Consider the following 20,872-nt stretch of genomic DNA (forward strand, 5'->3'; position numbering starts at 1 on the left):
CTAGTTGTGGGACAATTTGCTTGTCATAAAACTTAGCAAAAGTACTGGCCCGAGTCCAGCCAGCTTTGGCCATAATAGTAGTAATAGGCACTGACATAGCCTTTGCCTTTGACACTGCCGCTGACCTAACACTACCAGCAGTAAATGTAGTAGTGTCAACACCTGATCTTTTAAGCATCGCCTTAACCCAACGGGCAATGGTGTCCTTAGTGACCGACTTGTGTGGTCTGACGTAGCTGAGGAGAAGTCCAGCATCCTCTCGGGAAAGGTCCCGTCTGATCTCCGCCGTTCTTGCGAGGTAATGCTGTAAGGTATCGCAAACACATAAACTAGTGTCCCTGGAATAAGCTTGAAATTTAATTGAACGAATATTAAAGGAGGGCCTACACTGCTTAATGTGACCCGTAACCGAACTGAAATAAAGTCCTCTCCTATGCTAATGCCAGTGGTAACTAACAGATGTAAAGTTTGTACACGTGCAGCCTGGGTTAGAGCCATCAGCATAACCAGTTTTAAAGTTAAATCCCTAAGGGTTAGAGTATGCAAGGGGTACATGGATTTCAATTCCGCAGGACTGGTTGAACGTCCCATGTTGCAGTGTATCTAGGTATGGGTGGACGCAAATTAAATACACCCCTCATGAACCTGATGACCAAAGGGTGGTTACCCGCTCTACAGCCATCCACCACAATGCCCAAAGAGGAGAGAGCACTTCTGGCCGTATTGAGTGTTTCATAACCCACATTCCTGTTAAAAGTTTCAGACAAAAAATTTACAATGTCCGCGACAGTGGGATTACAGGCACTAACGTTCCCTCTAACACAAAATTGTGCCCAGCGCTTAAGGTGCGGGCGGTATTGTTTCTCGGTGCCTGGTTTCCAAGAAGCCAAGATGATGTTTGCACCGTCCTCAGAAACTCCGCGTGCTCGTAAGTGCTCCTGACAGAAGGCACGCCATCAGATGTGTGTTGCGCATGATCGGGTGATCTTCCCCTGATGATGGGTGTACAAGCACCGCAGTTTTCTGCGATATGAGGCGCGGTAATCGATGAGCATCCCGAGCAACGTGCCCATCCATGGTTGGGACTGCCACAGGGGAACAACCATCCACACTCTGGCTCCTTGGCTTTCAACTTCTGCAGGCATCTAGCAATTAGCGAAAATGGAGGAAAAATGTAAGAAAGTTTGAATCTTGCCCAATTTAAAGAGAATGCATCCACATGCATTGCCCTGGGTCTGGTCTCCATGAGCAATATGAAGGTACCTGGTTATTTATCCTAGAGGCAAACAAATCAATAGTTGGTGTACCAAACACTTTACACAATTGTTGGAAAATACGTGGATCAAGCTTCCATTCATGCCTGTCGTTCACCAAGCGCGAGGCCATGTCTGCCAAAGTGTTTTCCTTGCCCGGAATATGTGAACAAGTGATCCAAGCATTGGAAGTGAGGCACCAATCCCAGATCTGGATAGCAATGTCATTGCAAGTGAGAGATTTAGTACCACCCATTTCATTCACATAGGTCATTGCAGTGGTGTTATCACAATAAACTTTAATGTGTTTCCCTGAAAGAAGTGGTGTAAAACCTTGCAACACCAACAAAATAGCTTTGAGCTCCAAAACATTAATGTGCAATAATCTTTCAGCTAGAGACCAAGTACCAGAAATAGACTGAGCATTCACGTGTCCCCCCCAACCTGTGTTGGAAGCATCAGTGTAAATGTCAATATCAGTACCAGGACGAAAAATTTTCCTAACCTGTGTTGATGTGTTTTCGAGCCACCATTGAAGGTCTGTCCGCATACCCTCTGTAATTTTCATGCAACTGTCAAAATTACCTTGAGCACACTGTAAAGCTGCAATTTTAGCTGCCTCTAATTGTCTGTAGTGCAATTTTCCCAATTCCACTGCTGGAAAGGCAGCAACCAAAAGACCTGTAACCCTAGCCACTTCTCTAATCTTGTCATGACTTTTGTTCTTAAGTTTCTGACAAGCTTGAGTGAGTTTCAGAATCCGTCGTTCCGGTAAAGAAACAGTCATAGAATTAGTGTCAATGATGTTCCCCAAATATTCAATTGACTGAGTGGGCTGCAACACTGACTTTGGTACATTAATACAAAATCCCAATCTGTGCAACAAGTCAATAGTATCAGTTACACAAGCAATACATCCAGCTTTAGACTTATTACAAATCAGTGTGTCATCAATGAAACTGGTGATAGAGTAGCCCATTCCTCTCAAAGCAGCAAAAACTGGTTTCATTAATTTTGTGAAAATTCTAGGCCCTTCAGAAATACCGTTAGGCAGACAAGTAAATTGGTAAATATTGTTCCTCCACTGAAAACACAAAATTTTTTGTTGTTCCTCTGCAATCTTTACAGTGTAATATGCATGTCTAAGGTCTACTGAAGCTAGGTAGTCCCCTGCATTAATCAATCTTATGGCTTGTTCAAAGTTATCCATCTTAAAGTGCTTGTATGGAATATGTTTGTTAAGCTCCTTTAAGTTTAACACCATCCTATACCCACCATCTTTTTTCGGTCTCAAAAAAATGGGGGAAATAATTTGTTCTGCCATCCTCTGTGTAGGAACAATAACATGAAGGTCCAAAAGTTTCCTGATCTCCTCATCAACCAGAGCTTGTTCTTCTAACCTGAATTTATATGTTAATTCCCGAGAAAATAAGTGTCTAACATCATCAACATTAATATCTAGGTGACAATGCTGCACCATGTCCAAGATAACTGGGTCACTTGTAACAGCCTTCCACTCATGTACAAAGTAATGTAACCTGCCTGCTACAAAGGGTACTAACCTCACTCACGGTCGGGGCCTCTGGTGACCCCGACCTTTGGCGGGCTCCGTGTCCTGACGTGCCAAGAACTGCCGCTGGCCCCATGGTAACCCCACCGCTGCGTGGCGTGGGGCTGGAACCGAGTGGCATGGCTCAAAAGAGGACCTACCCCAGAAGCTCCTGGGCCTGCCACTGGAAGACTTCCATGCAAAAGTACTCTTCTTGGGAGTGATCTTGGTGCGCAGCTTCTCCATGTCCTCAATCTGTTTAGCTGATTGTGACACATCGTCCCCAAACAAAAACTTTGTCATGGGAACTTTGTCAGAACATAAGTGCACATATTTCTGGTTAAGTTCACGTTTCATCACGAACCGCCTCGCCAGGTTGTTATTATGATTGGCATGTCCAAGCAGCGCCAAAACACCATTGAGCTTACCTACTTCCTGAGCAATCACGGAGTTCCCAAGCTCCTGCACCAACTTGTCAAGCACTACTAGGGACTTGGTAAGAATAGAACCAGCTGAAACAATGTCTGAACTTACGTCTTTGAGTCGAGTCTGTCCTCCGTGCTTCCGTTTTCAAAGCGCCCAGAATCTGCTGGTTGCACTCAACAGGAACAAGCGCAGTGCAATTGTTAGGACGCCTGGTGACCGGGTCCTCCACAATCGCCTTGTGGTCTTCCTCTTGCAGCCCCTTCTCAAACCAACAATTTACCATGGCCGCCACTTGTGGGTCAATGTCCTCAGAAACCTTGTCACAGGGCCCGAAATCCTTAGCAGCCTGCAGCAAAACACTGCTGCCCGGAAGAAGGTCCCTAACTTCCCCGTCCTCACTGCTGGAGTCCCTAAAGCCGAAAACTCCTCGGGCGAAACTGGCTGCTGCAGGCCCGAAGTGCTCGCCTGGAAGTTCACTTGTTGAGGTGGCGGAGGATCCCGGTTAGCCGACAATTTTGCAACAACCCCATTTAAGCGAGCCAATTCATCTACAACCACTTGCCAGGGAGGCTCTTGCAATTCGGCCCGTGTGTGGAAACCTGGGGTCGAGCATGATCCTTGCGCCGGCGTGGTAGTTGTTACTGTAGCGGCGACCGAGGCCCTCCTGCCGCCCCACAGGGGAACCACTGGAGCTCCCACTGGGAGCACGGGAAGACGTCCTCTCTCTAGCGCTGGGAGATCTGGTGGTACTCCGCCTACCAGCGGAAAAGCAGGGAACCTCAGGTGGCTGGGCTGCGCGGTGCTCCGGCTCCGACATGTCGTCCGACCTGCACCAAAACAAGCCGAAAGCCTGTGTAAGCCCACTATCCCACTTGGCAAATTGGCAGGCCCAACCCATACCAATGCCCTATGGTAGGCCCAACCCATACCATAGATCCACCTGAGTATAAGGCCATGTACCTGTGTGGGAATTGCTGACGCCGAAAACACTCGTGGAAGACGGCGAAGAAACAACGTCCGAACAGCCCGAGAACGATCCAGCAACTGACAGCTACTGAGCGACAGCGACATCTCATGGGAAATGCTCCACGTGGCAGAGGGTGATTTGACGAAGTAAAATACATTCGTAAAGTGAAACTTCGTTAAACGAATCAATTATAACAAGTTTAACCCCTGACTTGAACTTCCATTGAGAGTAAACAAAGCGAGAGTGTATCATAGTACAGGGAAAGGTTTAATGACAGTAAAAATTATGAAGTTAAACATTTAGGAAGTTTCATTTAAGTCATTATAATGTACACTAATGTATATATGTATGTAACTTTATAATGTTGATGATCTTAAATTCATGAAGGGAGGGAGAGTGAAATGGGAGAGACACTAACCGGCAACCTGTGGAATGTAAACAAAGTGCACATCATTGTACCACATACAAATCTTATGTACCACATTTCCACAAGGCTTTCCATTTTATCCATTGTAGAGTCACGAGTTCAAGTAGTTCTTTTAGCTTGCAAGGAAGATACAGTCTCACCAGCCTTCTTAATAGTCTGCTGACTTGAAAATAGTAGAGACAGTATATGGAGTCAAAATGGTGGCCAGCAATGCTATAGTTTTCTCGCCTCTCGTGTCCGTGAATAATATCCAGCTTCACTTCGAGAGTAAGAGACTTCCTGGTCTTCTTAGGAACGCTAGGCCACATTGCAGGGTGTTTTGGTGATAAGTTGAGCGAGTGAAGACGAGCTGCTGCTGACGCTTTTATGGGAGTGAGTGGTGCGTGTTGTCCATGAAAGGCTTGATCTTGATCTTTATCTTGATTCTACAGGTGTCCCAGGATTTCTCCTGAGGCAAGTCTTAGTATTTGGGGCTCCTGGTGTATTCAAAAGCTTGTCGGCTTGCATGATACAGCGGGGCTTTCAAACTTGGAAAAAATTACCTGTGGAATGTAAACAAAGGGCGCATCATTGTATCACATACAAAATTTATGTGCCACATTTTCACAAGGCTTTCCATTTTATCCATTGTAGAGTCACGAGTTCAGGTGGTTCTTTTAGCTTGCAAGGAAAATACGGTCTCACTAGCCTTCTTGATAGAGTCTGCTGACTTGAAAATAGTAGAGACAGTAGATAGAGTCAAGATGGTGGCAAGCAATGCTATTAGTTTTCTCGCCTCTCGTGTCTGTGAATAATATTCAGTTTCATTTCAAGAGAAAGAGGCTTCCTGGTCTTCTTAGCTGCTGGTGACGCTGTTATTGTTTTGAACAGGGGGAGTGAGTGGTACGTGTGTTGTCCATGAGAAGCGCTGGTGTATTCAAAAGCCTGTCAGCGTGCGTGACACGGTGGGGCTTTCAAACTTTGAAAAAAAATTACCTGGATAAAACTTTGTTAAAGCGAGTTTGGTGTTCGTTAAACGAGAAGATGGTAGTAAAATTAAGCTTTCATTGTAGCGAAAAAAATTTGTTGTGTGAACCTTCGTTAAGTGGGGGTTGCCTGTATATATATATATATATATATATATATATATATATATATATATATATATATATATATATATATACAGGCAATCCCGCTAACGAAGGGGTTTCGTTCCTAAAACACTTTGTTAAGCGAACCGATTATAACAAGTTTAACCCCTGACTTAAACTTCCATTGAGAGTAAACAAAGCGAGAGTGCATCATAGTACGGTGAAAGGTTTAATGAAAGTAAAAATTATGAAGTTAAACATTTAGGCAGTTTCATTTAAGTCATTATAATGTACACTAATGTACATTATAATGTACTTTATAGTGTTGTTGATCTTAAATTTATGAAGGGAGGGAGAGTGAAATGGGAAAGACACTAACCGGCAACCTGTGGAATGTAAACAAAGGGCATATCATTGTATTACATAAAAAAGTTATGTACCACATTTCCACAAAGCTTTCCATTTTATCCATTGTAGAGTCACGAGTTCAGGTGGTTCTTTTAGCTTGCAAGGAAGATACGGTCTCATCAGCCTTTTTAATAGAGTCTGCTGACTTGAAAATAGTAGAAACAGTAAATAGAGGCAAGATGGTGGCGAGTATTGCTTTAGTTTTCTCGCCTCTTTCGTGTCTGTAAATGATATGCAGCTTCACTTCGAGAGTATGCGACTTCCTGGTCTTCTTATGAACGCTAGGCCACATTGCAGGGCTTTTTGGTGGTAAGTTGAGTGAGGGAAGACGAGCTGTTGCTGATACTGTTAATGTTTTGAATAGGGGAATGAGTGGTGCGCGTGTTGTTCACAAGAGGCTTGATCTTGATTCCACAGGTGTCCCAGGATTTCTCCTGACGCAGGCCTTTGTATCGGCAGCTCCTGGTGTATTCAAAAGCCTGTCGTCTTGCATGATACGGCGAGGCTTTCAAACTTGGAAAACAATTACCTGGATAAAACTTTGTTAAAGCGAGTTTGGTGTTCGTTAAACGAGCAGATGGTAGTAAAATGAAACCTTCGTTGTAGCCAAATTTCATTGTGTGAACCTTCGTTAAGCGGGGGTTGCCTGTATATATATATATATATATATAGATGCTTGATAGGGTGGAATCGAAAGCTCTTCGTCTCATTAACTCCCCTCCTCTGACTATCTGTCTTCAGTGTCTTTCTCACCGCCGAAATGTTGCATCCCTTTCTATATTTTATCGCTCTTTTCATGGTAACTGTTCTACTGATCTTGCTAAGTGCATGCCTCCCCTCCTCCTGCGGCCATGCTGCACAATGCTTTCTTCTTCCTCTCATCCCTATTCTGTCCAACTCTCTAATGCAAGAGTTAACCAGTATGCTCAATCATTCATCCCTTTCACTGGTAAACTCTGGAACTCCCTCCCTGCATCTGTATTTCTGAATTCCTACAACTTGTCTTCTTTTAAGAGGGAGGTATCAAGGCATTTGCTCCCCTAATTCTGGCTGACGGTTTTGGCACTTTTTGTACTCTTTGGAGAGCCAGTGCTCAAGTGGGCTTTTTCTAATTTTCTTTTTTTTTGGGCCTTGGCTGGCCCTCTTCCCTACGTAAAAAAAAAAAAAAAAAAAAAAAAATTATCGAGTTTTCAACCAATCATTCTTTATGGTCATTCAGGTAAGTAAAAGGTTATATTGTTATATTGTTATATTATTTACAACTATGTAGGAATATGAAACACAAGTTTGTTTTTGTTGTTGATTAGGGCCGTGAACGTGAAGGACTGCAGGTTGCTGAGAGGGTTGGACGCCTGAGGCCGCCAGGAGGGTGGGTAGGTCGAATGTTGTGATGCCCAGGGCGGACAGCTGGGAGCGTAGTGCAGTGCGGTGGGAGTAGAAGCGTGAGCAGCAGAGCAGGAAATGCAATAGGAAAGGGCAATAGGGATCAGCAGATAGGTGCACACGGTGCAAGTGAACTGCGAGTGTCGTGTGGCCCAGGCAAAGGCTCCGGAGTTGTTATTGTTGTGATGGTAGGTGTGCGAGCCCTCATGGTCGTCAACCTCCCTTGTTGTCATGGTAACGGGCTTCCCATTTTCTTCTTCCTTCCCTCACACACAGCTGCTGCCTCCCTTCTCATGTCTTTTAATTATGTCCACTTTTTCTTGTAGCGTAATGGTTAGCATCACTGCTGTCACTAAGGAGTTTTCTCTTTGGTGCCATTGAGCAAGATACTAAAACTTGAGTCAGTAAACGCAGAAGTAGGATAACACTCTTGCCATGGGCAACGGTGTGGTGGAACTGAGGCAGGGTGTTATTGTATTCAAGCGTGAGGCGGGCGGTGTGGCGGGTAACCACTAGTGACGCCTGGTGGCCAACAATAACAATAAATCCCGCGCTTTACGATTTATAAATTTTCGATTTTTTTTTTTTTTTTTTTTTTTTTTTTTTCAATCTTAAATTGCCTTATAGTGGACTGACGTAACTACAAGTTTGACGTAACTCGAGACCGACGTAACCCAGGACCTTACTATATATATATATATATATATATATATATATATATATATATATATATATATATATATATATATATATAAACAATATATGTGTTAGTGGTGTAGGGAAACTCAGGAATCGCAGGAGTACTTTATTACTCTAACGTTTCTACAAAAGGCTTCTTCAGAGAGAATGATTTACAGGCAGTTGACTGAGGATCTATATAGCCCCGTGCAGGATCACATCGTGGCATGCTAGGAAATGGAGCTCGCTGATTGGCCTGTGTCAGGAGGCCTCCCAGTCGTACTGATGATGCCTAGCATGCCACGATGTGATCCTGCGGGGGGGTATATAGATCCTCAGTCAACTGCCTGTAAATCATTTTCTCTGAAGAAGCCTTTTGGCTAAACGTTAGAGTAATAAAGTACTCCTGCGATTCCTGAGTTTTCCTACACCACCAACTCACCAACCTGTTCCACTTTATGGCATATATATATATATATATATATATATATATATATATATATATATATATATATATATATATATATATATATATATATATATATATATATATATATATATATATATATATATATATATATATATATATATATATATATATATATATATATATATATATACAAATCGCCGAACACAAATCTTGCGTATACACGAATCGGTAAAATATACCATATTTCGCCGAGCACGACTTTGACTCGCGATTGCACGATTTGGTCTCCATTTGGATCTCCCGCTGGTCCTGGTGGATTCACACGACCTCCCCTCCCAAGCGTATTGGACTCGCCCCAGGGCTGGCAGTAGCATGCTGCCTTGCGCCACTCGCTTTCTCCTTGTCGTGCTGTTGTGTGCAGACGTGGTTCCCTTGTGCTCTCTTGATTTCATCTTAGCCATGGCCAGTCAGAGGCCCATCACTTCGTATTTCAAGGCCTCTCCAACCAGCAAATAAACTAAATAAGGTACAGTAATACTCCGCTTAACGAACGTTCGTCTAACGAATTTCCGGTTTAACGTACTATATAAAGTTAGACCAAAAAGTCCGCATAACGTACAACCACATCCGTTTTAGCAAATTTTCTGGGTTTGAATTTGCAGGGTGAGGGACTGAATGTGGCAGCTTCGCTGTGATTGTCTGGCCTGTCTCTAGCGCTCCTGGAGCTGGATCCAAGATTCTTTAACAACCTCAGAGCAACCTCTTGCCACGAAATGGCTTCCAGGAACGCTTGGAGGGACGGTGACGAGGTTGCTCAGAGGTTGCTGGGAACACCCCCTCTGGAGGTGGTGTTTTCCCAGCAACCTCTTATAAATGCATATATGTTCACAAAACAACATTTCTATTAGCTTTTTACAAATCTTGCTCCCAAGGTAGGATTATTTTGTAATGTATAAGGTGAAATCTTACATGGAATACCAAAAAATAAAGCAGAAATGATGAGATCGGCTACAGACGGCTTCTTCTTCTTCTTGTGACCTTTTTAATTTTTTTACTAATGAAATACCGTGGTATTTCATTAGTAATTCACTATCACTCAGTGCCACAGAGTCGAGGTTATCCTCATGGCATGAGCGTACATGAATACTATATGATATGATATCCATTATAGCAGGCAATAGAGGAGTGGAAACAAATCTAATATCGTGGTGAAAGGTAACACGCAGGCTAAAAGGGTCACAAGAAGAAGAAGTGGCCGAGTCCCCGTGAGTTTCCGCTTCGTCTCATCTCTGCTTTATTTCTATCACAGACACCTGTTTTTCATACAAAAAACTAACAGTTCCACTGTCTTACTTTCGTCCGCCGAGATTACAAAAATTTTTGCCTAGCGCTACGCTAGGCGCTGCCGATGGGATTGGCTGCGCTGCCCCTCAGTTAATTTTCGGTGCGCTTCATGTTAACATGCGCTGTGCTTCCATCCCTGTTTTGCTTCTTGAACTTTTCAAGTGCTTTCTCTGCTGGTTTCTTCATGTTTTCATGGCGGAGGACCTTAATGGGCAGCATACTTGTCCCGAGCAGCCTGCTGCTGCTCGGGAGAGTAGTTTGCTGATAGATGGGGCTGCTTCCACGCCTGGTTCATCTGGTTCTCAATCATCTTCTAAGCCATCTAGAAGGGTTTGCTCGAGACCAGACTGCACCAGGGTCTTGGGCAGTTTCCTCCAGGACCCTCATTCTGTTTGTGTTAATTGCAGAGATATCTGCAACCCAGGTAAGAGGTGTGATGAGTGTTCTACTTGGAGCAGTGATAAAGTCCTTGCCGCGTATAAGTACCAGTGTGGTTTGAGGCGCAAGAGATGCGCCAAGGCAAAGCATTCACATAGTTCTGTTGCCCCCTTTTGTAATGTTTCCTGTGATGTAGGCACTTTGCAATCTATTAAAGCTCCTCCTTCTATTCAGGGGACAAGGGTTTCACCGGCTGCCTCTATTTTGTCTGACGTTCATGGCGGCTCGGAGATTTTGTTTCAGGACGTTAGTGTTTTGTCCCAGGATGAGCTATTTGCCGGGGATTTGGCTTCCCAGCAGGGCACTAAGTCTCCTGTTGCTATTGACCTTTCTCTGTTTTTGAAGTCTTGGCAGGAGGAGGTGCTTGCTTCAGTCAACACTCTTGTTGCTTCTCAGATAGGAGATTTTTGTGGTTCTGTGCCCCACCCCCCCGCTACTGACCCCTCTCTTCCAGCTGTGCCCTCGTCTTTGGACCCAGACCTGATGCAGTTCAGTGTCCCCCCCTCCTCCCCCCCCCGAAGTTCTGACGCAAAAAGGTGTGTGCAGTCACACCAAGTCAAGTCAGGGGGCCAGGGGGGGCTGTCCGAGGACTAGAGCTGCCTCTTAAGCGTTCTCGTCCCCCAAAGGATGAGGCTCGGAGGATCTAGAAGTCCCTTCCGACCTCAGTGGTGTCTGGCTGTCCCCCTTCTCGGGACCAGTCGGTGGGGGTGGACTGGGGGGAGGTGGGTTGGCGCGGTAGGCCTGGCCAGCGGTTTGACCTGGAATGCCCTATGGCCCCGGGTACCAGCACCTCACCTACAAGAAAGGGACCCATCCTCCTTGGAAGGGGACAGCCTATCAGGGTTTTCATGGAGGAAGCCGACATTGCATATTTAAAGGCTAATGAGAAGAAACCAACCTCAGTTGGCTATCCTTCATGCAAGTTTGCTAAGATTTACAGTGTGGCGGGTCAGGAGGTTTACGGGAAGGCTGCCTAGGTTAATCCTAGTCTCCACGCCACCCTGCATTCTAGTGCCAGAGAGCCTCGCGTCCTCCGTGAACACCCAGAGGTGACCAGGATGGAGAGGGTGGTCGCCAGGTCTAGAGACGCCTTGAACTACTCTTTTTGGTGGTTGGGGGCCATGCATCTTCTAGCGGCTCGTCACCTCCCTGCATCCCTCTTAGACTTGGAGGAGCAGCTCTTTAAAGCCATACGTTTGGCGCTTAATGACGCTTGCAGGGACTCAACTTATGTCATTGCCAACTTGCGGGCCTGGAGGAGGGAGGCTTTCCTCGGCCGCCTCAGGCCATCCTTCTCGCAGGTCGAAAAAGGCATCCTCCAGAGGTCTCCCATTTTTACCCCTCTCTTTTTTGATGAGGACCCCTTCAGGAGGTGCTACAGTCCTTGAAGTCCAATGCTGATAGGATGCTCTATGAGGCCACACTCAGAGCTCTCGCTCGGCCGCGTCCCTGACCTTCTACCTCCACAGCTGTCAGGCCCTTTGCTGCTCCCGTCCGCAGACCTTCCTTCGCTGCTCGTGCCAGGGACTCCCGGGACTCGTCTCGTTCCAATGTGCAAGGAGGGGGACGGAAGGCAAAGCCCTTTCGGAAGTGACGCCCTTCATCCCCAGAGGGCAGTTGCGGGCTGTCTAGCCCATAGGTGGGAGGAGTGGCGCAAGATAGGGGCAGAGATGTGGAACCTCGATGTTCTAAGGGAAGGCTACAAGATTCCCTTCTCTGCATCCCCGCCACTCACAACCCACTTCAAGAAGCCCAGAGGCTATGCCCCAGGATCCCTCAAAGGACAAGCGCTTCAGTTGGAGATCCAGCAACTAAAGGCCAAGGGTGCCTTAGAAGAAACACTCCCTACTCCGGGTTTTTACAGCCACATGTTTGTCATTCCAAAGGCCTCAGGAGGTTTTCGACCCATCATCGACCTCTCCATCTTAAACAAGTACGTCGTCACCACCAAGTTCAAGATGGAGACGGTCAGAACCGTCATGTCTACAATACGAAAGGACGACTGGATGGTGTCTTTCGATCTGAAGGATGCCTATCTCCAGGTGCCCGTCCATCCAGACAGTCGGCGTTTCCTGCGCTTCTCTTGGGAGGGCTGCCACTTACAATTTCGGGTTCTTTGCTTCGGCCTCTGTACTTCCCCTCAAGTCTTCACTCGTCTCGTGGCCCCTGTCTCGGCGGAGTTCCATCGTCAGGGCTTCCGCATCCTCCAATATCTGGACAATTGGTTAGTCCTAGCTTCATCAGCAGACGAGGCTCAAAGAGCCACCACTTGTCTCATCGGCGCATCTGCTCAGTTCTGGGGATTCGCATTAATTGGGAGAAGTCTTCCTTGACTCCAGAGCAGGAGGAGACCTTCCTCGGGATGCTGATTCGCTCTCCTCCTTTGAGGGTTTTCCCGATGCAAGGGAGGATACACAACCTATGGAATACAATTCCTTCCTTCATCAGTTTTCCGTCCTCACCTGCAAAGGACTGGTTGCGTCTTCTCGGGAACTTGTCCTCCCTCATTCATCTAGTGCCGGGAACGAGGAGGAGAATGCGCTTTGTTCAGATTTAGCTGAACCTGCAGTGGGACAGGCAGTCAATGGCGGACGACCATCGTTTATGCTGGGACCTCAACTCTTGCCGGGACCTGGAGTGGTGGCTGGAGGACCAGAACTTGGCTTAGGGTCAATCCCTCCATCTAGCTCTTCCGGACATCTTTCTCTTTACGGATGCCTGAAACGAAGGGTGGGGGGCTTTTCTCCTTCAGGATTCTGTGAGTGGCCTCTGGGACACCCAAGAGAAGTCTCTCCATATCAACGTCCTGGAACTCAGGGCGATTCGCCTGGGGCTCCAACACTTTGTGGACGTGCTGCGGAATTCTGTTGTTTCAGTTTTCTCCGACAACACCACGGCGCTCGCGTACCTGAGCAAGGAGGGGGGTACCCACCGCATGATAAGAGGCCCTCTACTTCTTTAAACTATCAACACAAGTGGAAGAGGTACAGAAAATGGTGCAAGGACAACAGGCATACCGTTTCTAACTCCACAGTCCAGAAAGTTGCAGATTTTCTTGTTTTTTTGCGTCAGGATTGCCATCTTTCCACCTCTGCTATCAAGGGCTACAAGGCCATGCTTAACAGCGTTCTGGCGATTCGAGGGTTGGACCTCAACAACGACCAGGTGCTGAGGCTTATTGTCAGAGCCTGCTCTTCCCAGCCACAGAGGCCTAGCAGGAATCTTCGGCCTTCCTGGAACTAGGATGTCGTTCTTAGCTTGCTAACCAAGGCTCCTTTTGAACCTATGCAGCTCTCGTTTATCAGAGACCGACTAGAAAGTCTCTTTTTCTGCTTGCTCTTGCTACAGCGCAGAGGGTAGGAGAGATCCAAGCACTCTCTCACAAGACAAGCTGGCAGGAACAGGATCTGCTGGTCTCTTATCTTCCTGAATTCATTGCTGAGACTCTTATGTCCCGTTCGGGCGCTTCGTCACTACCTTCATAGGATGGCTTTGCTTACAAGACCCCGCAACCTCTTTCTTGCTGTTAGATATCCTTCCAGACCTATGTCCAAAGGAGCAATTTCTTTCTTCCTACGGGATATTATCAAATCGGCCCACGCTTCCTTCCCTGACTCTTCCTGCCACGAGCTTAAGGTCTGTGCCCACGACATCCGTGGCATTGCTACCTCTATGCTCCTGTGGAAGAACTGCTCTGTTCCCACTATCTTGAGGGCGGCCTGCTGGAGAACGCCTTCGGTCTTCGCTGACCATTATCTCTGGGAAATAGTAAAACAGGAGGGGAATATCTTTGCCTTGGGTCCAGTGGTGGATATGTGGTTGACTAACTCCTTCTCCTGGCCATGCACAGACCTTGGAAGTCCGCTCAGGGTTGAGCTTCTTGGCGACTTGTTTGTACAGTCCTGGTACCTTCAGCCAGGGGGTAGAGGGTCAGTAGCCGGGATGGGGCTCTCTCCTCAGCTCCCCCCTCCAGTCATAGGCATAGGCACGCTCCTAGGACACTCACCACTAGTCCCCTGGGCTCTAATTCTTCAGGCATATGGGTCACGGAGTTCTCCCATGCACCTGGTTGCATTCTCCAGCACCCTCTTCATGTCAACCTCTACCACGGGTTAGTGTCTCCACAACGGACAGTTTTTTTCACCCTTTACGCCTGCCTCTTCCTGTCTACTCCCACCTCCTTAAATGTTGGAGTCTGCTAGTTTTTTGTATGAAAGTCAGGTGTATGTGATAGAAATGTAATTTTTAATGCTAAAATTAATTTCTTCACTTACCTGTTTTTCATACAAAAACAGGTGCTCTCCCTTCCTCCCCCAGTCTGTTTCAATGCTCATGAAAATTAACTGAGGGGCAGCGCAGCCGATCCCATCGGCAGCGCCGGGCACTGCGCTGGCAGGCGTAGCACCAGGCAGAAATTTTTGTAATCTCGGCGGACGAAAGTAAGTGAGACGGTGGAACTGCTAGTTTTTTGTATGAAAAACAGGTAAGTGAAGAAATTAATTTTAGCATTAAAAATTACATTTTTTGGTATTCCATGTAAGATTTCACTTTATGCATTACAAAACAATTCTTTCTTGGGGGCAAGGTATGTAAAAAGCTAATAGAAATGTTTTGTGAACATAAATGCATATATAAGACAGTAACACCACCTCCAGAAGTGGTGTTCCCAGAAACCTCAGAGCAACCTCATCACTGTCCCTCCAAGCGTTCATGGATGCCATTTCGCGGCAGGAGATTGCTCTGACGTTGTTAAAGAATCTTGCATCCAGCTCCAGGAGCGCAAGAGACAGAGGTGGGGAGCCAGCCAATCACAGCGAAGCTGCCACGTTCAGTCCTTCACCGGGCAAATTCAAACCCAGAAAATTCGCTAAAATGGATGTGGTTGTACGTTATGTGGACTTTTTGGTCTAACTTTATATAGTACGTTAAACCGGAAATTCGTTAGACGAATGTTCATTAAGCAGAGTATTACTGTAAAGATTTAATATAAGATAAATACAATATTTATTGTATGCATGATATAAATTATCTATATTGCCCAAAACCTGCTAAACTCAGGACACGTCGATAGACATGCATTGCGCAAGACTCGGGGCACGTCAATAGACGTTTAGGGTTTTTATTGCTATATTTTGGCTATTTTCTTCCCGTTTTCTTTGCTTGTGAGCTGGCAACGCTCGTCAGGAGTAAACATATGGACTAACTTACCCACTTTTTTTTTTTTTTTTTTTTTTTATACCATTATGGCAGCTCTCTTCTTTTCCCCCACGAATCCATATTTCCCGAGTGGTCATACAGATAAATACACATATGACATGATAAACCTGCCATAAAAGGCATGTTAGATACCGCTGTAACTTTTGTTCGTCTACAATTTAAAAATCTTGTAATTAGGTCCATAGTGAAGAGGTTAAGTACTCTTGGATCCGATTACTTGGCCAGGCAGATCCAAGAGATTCAGGTCCGGATCCAATTACTGGCAGTTCCCGTGTTGAGAAGTATTTCTCTGAGAGAAGTTAAATGAATAGTGGCGAGTGGACACCTTCCGAAATGATAATTACTCTTATTGAGGTCATAATAGTGGTTCAGGGGAGGCTGTAAACTTATCATTAAAGCTGGCTGTGACCTCACTGAACCCCTTTGTGTCTCACAACACAAGGAGACAGTCACAGCCTGCCCTCTAAAGACAACTCTCTTCTTCACACAAAACTACATGTATCTACTAACTACTCACACATTCTTCACTCAAAATTTGAAATTGAAAAAAGACTCCTATACTATCCTGAGTCCCTTTCTAACTACATCTCTACATGTTCAATTTGTTTGGGGACCAGCACCTCGGGGGGCCTTGTTTTATCACAATTTTTGGTGGCCTTGCCCAGTATTCCCTCTTACTGGCACAGTTCTTCCTTGTTTTGATGCCATGGTACTGCTGAGTTAAACTGTGAGATGCACACCTTTGACACTATGCTAAGGATGCTATGTTTGACTTTTGAGAAAAATTTGCCTTCAGTTTGATAGAGGAAAGATTGAAATAAGAGTAGGAATTTCATTCATGCATATAATAGCCCAAATTATATTGACTTAGTTCTATGGAGCAAATTGAAAAAGGCATCCCCTCTAGTGTCAACTGAAACTACAAACATCACGGCCAGTTATGTGCTCATCTTTGATCTGACTTTACAGTTTGCCAGCCAATCATGTCTCATAGAAAATAAGAGAAGCTTGGCAACATTAGATCTTGCCAAGTGTCGCTAGCTTCAGTATATGATTTAACATGATCTTCATTTTTCATTGTGCTTGTCGTTTATTAATGTTGTTGATAAGTGTCTCATAGAAAATAAGAGAAGCTTGGCAACATTAGATCTTGCCAAGTGTCGCTTGCTTCAGTATATGATTTAACATGATCTTCATTTTTCTTTGTGCTTGTCGTTTATTAATGTTGTTGATAAGTGTTTTATTATTACACCATTTCATGTAAGAAATTTTCATAAAAAATCTTGATACTTTAATTTTAACTCCTGAGAAATTCTCTGGTGGATTTGGACCCGATTATTCAGTCTCAGTAATCGGATCGGTCTACCCTTGGCAGATCCATGGGATTCGGATCCAGTAATCAGAACTTGCCCAGCCCTAGTATCAGCACTGGCAGTGTTGCACTTCCCTGCTAAAATGCTATGTTTAGGATAGGGAGAACACTTTTCTATAGAGAAGACACCTTAATTTTTACCTCAGTGGTGATGTGGAAAGAAAGTTAGAAGGATTTTAGGAAGTAATCTCAGAAAGACACCAATTTATATAGAAAACTGAGGGAGAGAAAGAAAGGCAGAGGGTAAGGAAGTGAAATGACATTAGAGAAGGAAGGCAAGCCCTGATCTATGGGGAAGTGGCAGTAATATGGAGGTAGTCTACTCTGACTTTGATGATCCCTTGTCTTCCTCCCATCCTTTGTCACCGCAACAGTATCCTTTAGGCAATCATTAAATGCTTGTTAAAGACGCCACTGGACCACATGGGAATCAGCCATTACACCAAACGGGAAACTATATTTTTAATTCATCTATTCGTCGTAAGATAAATTTTTATTACTGTACTTCTTTTTATACAAGAGGGGAAAATGGCCTAGAGCAAAAAAAAAAAAAAAAAAAAAGTCCACTGATTACCAGATCCCTTGAAGTTATTAGGAGTTATCCAAAAAGACAGGGACAAATGTCTTCAAATCTTCCTCTTATGAGAAGTCAAGTTGTAGGAAGGTGGAAATACAGAAGCAGGCAGACTTCCAGAGTTTACCAGAAGGTATAAATGATTGAGAGTACTGGTTAACTCTTGTATTAGAGATGACAATAAACTTATTTCATCGTTGACTGTACAGTAAGACAGATTAAATTATGAAAATATTTCTTTGCATTATGTAAGGAGAATGAAATACTGAAAAGGGTAATGGGAATTTGTTGTTACATATACTAATTACCCATATGTAATTACATATGCCTATATGCCATTATTCCACACACTCAGCACAGAAAATCAACCTGCACCTCTATATATAGAGAAGTTCCACGTCACCTCCGTGCGCATACGCACCGGAAACCACCAGCCCAGCTGGCCAACCATACCTCAGATCCTTTCTGTGCTCGGTACGGTGTTCACCTGCGCCTCTTCTTACTTCTTCCTGCCTTTTTTGTGCCCGCTTCTTTGCTGCTTCCATTTCTACTTCTCCGTGAGTTGCCATGGCCACTCAGAGTTGTGTTGGATGCAAGAGGTGGTTGCCAGGCGAGGCTTTAGAACCGCATTCCCACTGTGTCTTTTCAGCCCGCCATGTGTTCAGCCGAAGACCGCTGTAGTGAGTGTTCCCACCTCTCCCTTCTCCAGTTCCAAGCGTATGTGAAGGATGCTGAGAAGCGTTATGCTAAGGAGAAGAAGCAGGCCAAGTCGTCTGTCAGTTCCAGTGAGAAGCGTTCTCGCCGGCAGGAGCCAGCTTCTGAGGCCCCTTGGGCCAGCAGGTTTGTTGCTGTTGAGGCTGATCTGGCTACTATGAAGGCTTCTATTGGCTAGTTGTCAGCGGTTTTGTTGCCCCTTGCAGGGTTTGCGTACGGCAGAGCAGAGTGTGCGTCCACCCCCCAGGTTGGTGCCGGGTGTAGCGGGGCCTGGTCTACCCCCGGCTCAGGCCCTTCAGTGCAGCTGCTGGTAGTAGTGGAGCGAGTCTCAGTGTGTCCCCTCTCCCTGGTTTGTCTCCAGGAGTGAGTGGGGGACAGGCTCCCTCTATTCCAAGCCCTGCCCTGGAGTTGGTGGTCAGGAGAGTGAGTTTGCGTGCAGCCCCGCTTTCTGCCCTGCCGCCATAGCAAGTGGCGTGCTTTCTCCCGCTGTTCCTGGCCTTTCCACAGGGTTTTTGGGGCTCGGTGGAGTTAGTGTATGTGTGGCCCCTCTCCCTAGTCTGGCTCTGGGAGGGAGAGGAGTCCAGTTCTCCGCTGTTTCATGTTCTTCCTCGGACTTTTCTGGCTTTGGGGGTGTGAGCTTCAGTGTGGCCCCACTCCCTACCGTGGCCCCAGCAGTGTATGTGGTACAGACTCCCACTGTGTCAGGTGCTTCCAGGGAGTTTTCAGGTCTTGGTGAAATGAGCTTGCGTGCAGCCCCGCTCCCTGGTGTGGTTTGCAGGCTCCCGCGGATCCTTTTTCTTCTGTGGCCGATCCTGGGATTGGTGGATTGAGTCTACTCGCTGCTCCTCTCTCTGGTAAGGCTTCGGGGGTTTGTGGGGAGCCAGCTCCCGCCGGGCCAGTCTCCTCCTTGGGCCTTGTTGGTGCGGGAGAAACGAGACTTCATGCAGCACCACTCCCTGGTGGGTTGCCGGGTGATGGCAATTTTGCTGGCTCGGCGGGCGTTTCTTCCATGGGTCTGCCTCATGCTGATTTGCTGCATGGGTCAATGCCCTCGCAGGTCCCATCCCAGCCAGTTGATGTGGGCGTGGACCCTGGTAGCACAGTAGTTAAGTCAGGCTGCTGCCACGGGCTGGCCTTCGTTTTCTGAAGAGGTGGATGAGGATTTTGATGTTCCTTCAGGGGAGGCTGGCTCTCCGGATGAGGAGGTTGCGGCCTCCTTTCGTGAGCTTATTACCTCAGTGAGAGAGTCCTTGGGTCTCCCCATGCCCTTTTCTCTTGCCTCCACTCTTCAGACTGGGGTTGAGCTCACCTCTGGGACTTCTCGGCCTGGCTCCACTCCCTTGGTGCTGCCTTGTTCTCCTCTGGCTCTGGAGGTTCGCAGGGAACAACTGGGCTGTTCCCTGGGGATCTCTAATCCAACTTCAGTCAAGCTCGCCTTGCCCAGGAGATGGGCTTTAAGGGCGGAGAGGTGGTACAATCCAGAAGGAGATTCCTGTGGGGCTCCTTTCAGTGATGAGTTGTTTCGTTTCGTGGAGAATAAAGATCTGTCTGTGAGTCTTCCCTGGCGTATGGCTACTCAGTTAGAGGGTATTTTGAGTACTCTGGTTGATATCACTTCTGGACTGGACAAATCAGGTTCTGGGGGCCTTTGCTGGCCTTTCCAGTGCTGCCTCCCAGAGGGGTTTGGACTGCCTGGGAGCTCTTGCCAGAGAAAATTTAGATATTTTGCAGCCCTGTGAAATGCTCTGTTTGAGGATGATGTTACACAAGCAGTCTGTGGTGAGAAACCTCCTTAACACTTACGGTGATCGAGAGACGGCAGTTGATGTCTTTCTCCGTTGGTCCCCACCTTTTTGATGGTCAGACTCTTGCAGTAGTGGAGCAAAGGGAGCTTGAGTCCTCACAACGGTCACTCGTTTCCCAGATTGCTCGTGGCTTGGCTTCCTCAGCTCGGGGCGTCAGGGCTAAGGCCGGTGGGGCTGTTGGTTCCCGACGCCTTGCGCCAGTTGCATCTCCTTTGGTTCCATCCCCTCCTGCTCCTAAAGTGAGCAGTTCCTTTCACTCTTGAGGAGTCTTATGTGGCCACTGAAAGGGCCATCGGGGCTCTCGCTAGGGACACTACAGAGGTGCTGCTGCTAGTTGGGGCTTGTCTGCAGCGGCACTGGCAGGAATGGGAGAACATCTCGGCTTGCGAGTGGGTGGTCAAGACCCTTCAGTATGGTTACATTCTCCCCTTCCACAGGGATCCGCCCCTCTCGAGCACGCCTATGGAGTTTCCAGCATACAGGGAGGGCTCAGACTGTCATTCAGCTCTGGAGGCCACGGTTTCCGAGATGCTGCTAAAGGGAGCTATAAAACCAGTGGTAGACCCTCAGGCCGGCTTCTATTTTCGCGTCTTCCTTGTGCCAAAGTCTACAAGGGGCTGCAGACCGATTTGCGACCTTTCGGTCTTAAATAGTTCCCTGGTGGTAACCCATTTCCGTATGGAGACAGTTTTGTCAGTGCTGGAGTCATTGGCCGAGGGCGAGTGGATGGTGTCCTTGGACCTGCGGGATGCTTACTATCAGGTTCCTGTCCACCCTCGGTCACGCAAGTACATGTGGTTTGTCTGGCAGGGCAAAG

At 46.6% G+C, this 20,872-nt stretch overlaps 1 protein-coding gene across 6 annotated transcripts in view; it reads left to right on the forward strand.

Moving 5' to 3' along the window:
- Positions 1-20,872, forward strand: part of LOC123511353 (RING finger protein 141-like) — a 111,963-nt gene that overhangs the window by 76,795 nt on the left and 14,296 nt on the right. The window contains exon 6 of one of the 6 annotated variants that reach the window (XR_006676773.1): positions 18,186-18,376. The exons of the other annotated variants lie outside the window; for them this stretch is intronic. The gene's annotated coding sequence lies outside the window, so the exon portion shown is untranslated. The remainder of the gene's footprint in view (positions 1-18,185; positions 18,377-20,872) is intronic. 6 annotated transcript variants of the gene reach the window in all.

This window comes from Portunus trituberculatus, chromosome 31, assembly GCF_017591435.1.
Source record: "Portunus trituberculatus isolate SZX2019 chromosome 31, ASM1759143v1, whole genome shotgun sequence".
NCBI lineage: Eukaryota > Metazoa > Arthropoda > Malacostraca > Decapoda > Portunidae > Portunus > Portunus trituberculatus.